This window comes from Pinus tabuliformis, chromosome 5_2, assembly GCF_031772625.1.
Source record: "Pinus tabuliformis cultivar Carrire ecotype Pingquan chromosome 5_2, CPIR1, whole genome shotgun sequence".
Lineage (NCBI taxonomy): Eukaryota > Viridiplantae > Streptophyta > Pinopsida > Pinales > Pinaceae > Pinus > Pinus tabuliformis.
Window position 1 is genome coordinate 232,951,674 of NC_142306.1, and position 5,790 is coordinate 232,957,463.

Sequence of the window (5,790 nt, forward strand, 5' to 3'; positions counted from 1 at the left end):
ATTAAATTCATCAAGAGTATAGTCTCATTTTCATTATCTCACTGCGATATAAAATTGTCTCGTTGTCAAAGATACGTCAAGGTTAGAGCCACTGAGAATGTTGTGCGATCCAATCATGTAATGCGATTCATGGACCAAATATTTGAGCTATGATACGAGTCACTGTAATATGCATGGTAATTCCTGTTGCTTTGACAATCCTTTATTAGTAGGTCGGCTTCATTATGATCGTAGGTCCTTTTATGTATAGGTCTTATTGAGAATTTGTAAGGAGGTTGTCTCAAACTAAGAATTGTGTCCATCGATGCCTTATCTCAGATGCCTTGAGTACTTCATAAATATAGTGTGCACAGTTGTAGAGAAGGTTCGGATATCAAATGCTTGATATTGTCATAAGATGTGTTACATTACACTCTATAGTGCATCGTAGACTACTCATATAGTGCCACATAAAATTCAATTTAACTCAACTAATTCGTAGTGTCATAGATGGTCTCAGATGTTATGACAATGTAATGTTATAGTGAGATTCATATGCTTGCCTTCTAACTGTATGTGCTTGATTCTTAACTTATGTCATGTTTTTTTCAGTCACAGGTATTATCACAGGTCCTTATGTAGTGATCCTTATTATGGAGAGATGTGTATCTTAGATACCATATATATTTTCAAAACTCAAATAGTGAGAACATTCAAGGAGAGATCTACAAATGATTGGCAACAAGGAAAATCTTTTTTCTATTACAACCTTTCCTGCTGAGGTTTGGACCCTTTAGGGTTACCACAGAGTATCAGATTAGAATTTTGGATCCTTCAAAGGGTAGACAAGTCAAAACCTTTGCCCTTCATCACAGAACTATGGTCTTAAAACTCAGATGCCTTAGTGTAGATACTCGAGGAGATGATCTTCATACCATTCTTTGTCACAATCCTATCTTTTAGAAACAGATTTCCACAAGTTTAGATATGAAAATATCATTGATTTTTCAATTCTTCTTTTCAGGCTAGACGAAGTGAAATTTTACTAGAGTACATACTAGAGCGAGTGCATCATCTTTTTCTTGAACTCGGATCTTGAACATAGAGTATGGAAGTTGCAGACTTCAAACATGATGGTGATCTTCATCTAAAATGGAGTGATGATTGCTAGAACAATGATGAGTCTTCTTTAAGGAGGCCAACAAAAAGTGATCTTCAAACTACCAACCTTAACTCTAAAACCATGTTGAGAAATCAAGTTGTCTGCATATTGGGTTAGATTTCTCTTCTTTGATAATTGCTTGTGAAAATTGTTGGCTTCTTATTAAGGTTTATTATGTACTTTTCATCAAGCAATTATCAAAACATAAACAAGAAGATCACAAAAGGATAATGAACACAATATATAGGCTCCCAAGCCAAGGCAAAAACCCCACAAGGGGGAAAACCCGGAAAAAATCTCTTCTTATAGAATCAGACCAAAGTGAGATATCCAAGACCCATGACCATGAAAAAAACTTCAATTCTCAAGATGTCAAGTCCATCCTTGCTTCCATATAGAAAAAATATCAATAGCTAAAATATAAATAACATGTACAACATCAAGAACAATCCTTCAACAAGAGATGTAGCAAGGCATAACTTCCACAAAACCGAGCTCAAGAAAAACCCTCTTTACACTTGCCAATTTCAGACTTCGGCCTCCCTTCTTCACTATCCTTCTCTGATATATTTCAGAACCAATCATATGAAAATTTTGTGTCCAAATGAGTCCAACTTATCCTCTATTTATATTGTTCAGAAGGGAGTTCAAACATATGTCTCTTCCTTAGGCAGGGCCGACTTGACAAGGAGAATCGACTTGGCATCTTGAGGTGGTTTTGAGTCTTTGACTCAAATTAAAACTTCAAAAAAAAAAAAAATCTTCTTTAAAACTCCAAATGGGAATTGAATATAGAACAATAGATTGACTCATGATAAATATTCTTTTGACTCGATAAACCCTAGAAGCATGAAGAACATGCTTGACCTAAATAACAACTTGACTTGAACGTGAAACCCATAAACTTTATTTTTCTTCTTTTTCTTTTCCAAGAAATATATAATGACACAAGTACAATGATAGCTATGAAGACTGGACCTAGTAACCTTATCCAACACTCCCTCTTAACTAAGGAGGTATTCATAATTACATAACTAGTACAAAGACTTCGGCCTCCCTTCTTCGTTATCCTTCTCTAATATATTTCAGAACCAATCATATGAAAATCTTGTGTCCAAATGAGTCCAACTTATCCTCTATTTATATTGTTCAGAAGGGGGCTCAAACAGATGTCTCTTCCTTAGGCAGGACCGACTTGACAGGTAGAGTTGACTTGGCATCTTAAGGTGGTTTTGACTCAAATTACAACTTCAAAAAAAAAAAAAACACTTTCTTCTTTAAAACTCCAAATGGGACTTGAATCTAAAATAATAGATTGACTCATGATAAATATTCTCTTGACTCAATAAACCCTAGAAGCATGAAGAACATGCTTGAACCAAATAACAATTTGACTTGAACATGAAACCCATAAAAATTATTTTTATTCTTTTTATTTTCCAAGAAATATATAATGACACAAGTACAATGATAGTTATGAAGACTGAACCTAGTTACCTTATCCAACCCTCCCTCTTAACTAAGGAGGTATTCATAATTACATAACCAGTACAAGGATTGACAAGCCATCTTTAAGCATCAACATTATAACCAGCAATGTCAATCTGCACAATATAAGGCCATGACTAACAAGTTCTAAATCTCCACTAGAATAGAGCACTATGTTGGGAGGCATACATTTGGACACCAACACCACAGCCTCTCAAGACACATACCCCATCTGGATGTTCACCAGGTATGTCCTTACAAGACTATTCTTATCTTAGATCCTCTTCAACTATTCTTATCTTGGATACCCTGCCCTAACCTCAAAGAGTATCGATCTTTGAGACTACTCCTATCTTGGATTCCCAATCCTCACAAATTATCAATCCCAGATGCTTATCCAATCCTCCATTCTCCAAACCAGTGCCTTCACTAGACATACGGTTGTTACCTAGCCATGTGCATGATACATAGAGCATATGGTGTCCTCCAACATTCCCTCTCAACCAAGGAGGAGTTCCTTACTCCCTCTCACCCTAGGGAGACATAACCATAGGGTTCAACTTATCTTATTCATCAGCTACTTGTTCTTCCTTGGAGATCTTTGTAGTAGCTTGTAGGGCTTCTAGATCTCTGCAAGGCTTCTCAACTCCTATAGCATCACATCATATATAACTTCAACCTTCTTGGATCTTGGAAATCATCAAGCAATTTTGTCATCAAATGTTGCATCTATCATCTTCAAGGACAAAATTCCTCACAGCTACTAGCACATGGCTTCAATCCTTCATAACAGAGTTCTGCCTCATATTCTTCAATAAGTCATATCCAAATATCAATTTTGTCAGCATGCTCTTCCAATTCATCATTAGTTTTTTCCACTCAATCCATGTGCTCTCAAATCGAATCAAACAAACGTTATCATCAAACAAGCTCTCTTTCCAGCCTCTACACATACTTTTGTAAAATGTCTTGCTAGGGAACCAAGTTACATCCCAAACTAATCATTAATATCCGAGTTACCAAATCACAATAGCCTCTAGTCAAGGTGTGATATTCGTCATGAAAAATTATGCTACTTGATCCCTCTGAGGTCAACATTTATTCGCATGGTTTATCCTCATATTGCAACAGAGTTCTACCTAATTCTTTTCAGCTTTCAATCATTAATCAATGTATTCCTCAAGCGAACCAATCAGCAAGATTTCACAACAAGGTCTTTACAACTTCTTCTTTCCTTATGAGGTAAGTGAACTTCTTGTCCTCTAATCAACTTCCTTGATGCAAGTTTCAAATTTCTCTTCTTCTTCATCTTCATGATTTGCCATGTTCTTCCACTTCTTCCTTCTACTAGTCAAGCTTTAGATATGTCTTGTATTGACCTGCAACCTTTATTAGAAGACCATGAAAAAACAAAATGGACAAGGCACAAATATAATAAACAAAAAAATATAAATTACTTTTCTTTTGAGAAGAATTAGCTCCTTAATCTGGGACATGTTCACCAACCTTGTGATCACATTAAAAATTAAGGGTTATATTTATTCTTAACAGTGGACAAGGTTAGTTTTTCTTTTAGGGTTCACAGACCCTAAATACCAAAATTCTTCAAGACCTTTCAACTCACAAATTGAAATTTATATATATATACCCTAGATATGCAAAAGGATCAGCTGCAAAATCCTAAAGACATTATATTATTTCCTATTCAACAATTATATGTCATTATCTATGATTTATATCTATGCAGACCCTTTGTCTTTCAAATGACCATCATGAGCTAATGAACTAGACACATATCTTGGAATGCATACAAAATTATGCATATCTTAGCAACTTTACCTTATCTCTTCCTTGTAGAGATCTGCTCCTTTGTCTTATCTTCAAGAACCAACTTTCTTTAACAAAAAAGTGTCTTAACTTCTCCAACAACAAAAACTTTGTTGAGTTGCTTGCTTCGTCTTGGTTCCAACAATTTACATGTATTGACTTCATTCAAGACTACTTCCCAAAGATGAGCTTCATCAATCTTCCGATATAATTCTTCCACGATTCACAAAGTCTCGGTCCATTTATGCCTCAAAAATGTGCTCCAACTACTTCAGATTTTAGTGATAATCTTGGTTTCTTATTAACAGGTCGATTTCATGATGAAATCCATCGAAGTATTGTGGTTGTTATACATACTTCACAATCCGTTTCTGTCAAACATTGTAGTTGTACTTCTATATTATTGTCATCTATAGAGTGTCACTCCCATGTTACAGGTCATTGTTATCATTTCAACGATTACAACAATACAACTGCCATAGATCATATTCCTTATCCATAGATAATGATAATATAAGATCGCAAATCAGGATTGATAACTTCGCATGTCTTCTCATAATTTCACTGCCATAGTAGGTCATTGTCATATGTAGGTGACTGCCCTATGTAGGTCACTATCATTTACTCTCACAAATACGTTATCATATATCAGTGATATGAAACTTCTGCTAAGTCATTGCTATCATTATCATTACATTCATCAGTGTATGTCTCATTGTCATTGTCTCACTACCATATAAAACTTTGTCTCAATGTCAAATATACGACAAGGTTAGAGTCACTGAGAATGTTGTGTGAGCCAATCATGTAATGCGAGCCATGGTGACCAAAAATGCAAGCTATGATACAAATCACTGTAATATGCATGGTAATTCATGTTGCTTTGACAATCATTTATTAGTAGGTCTGCTTCAGTGTGATCATAGGTCCTTATTTTATATATAGGTCTTATTGAGAATTTTTAAGGAGGTTGTCTCAAACTAAGAATTTTTTCCATCGATGCCTTGTCTTAGATGTCTTGATTACTTCATATATATAGTGCCACAATTGTAGAGAAGGTTCGGATATCAAATGGTTGATTTTATCATAAGAAGATGTGTTATGTTAGAGTCTACAGTGCCTCATAGACTACTCATATAGTGCGACATAAAATTCAATTTAACTCAACCAATTTGTAGGGTCATAGAGGGTCTCAGATGCTATCACAATGTAATGTTAAATTGAGATTCGGATGCTTGCCTTCTAACTGTCCGTGCCTGATTCTTAACTTGAACCAATATGTCATGCTTTTGTTCGGTCATAGGTACTATCACAATTCCTTGTGTAGTGGTCCT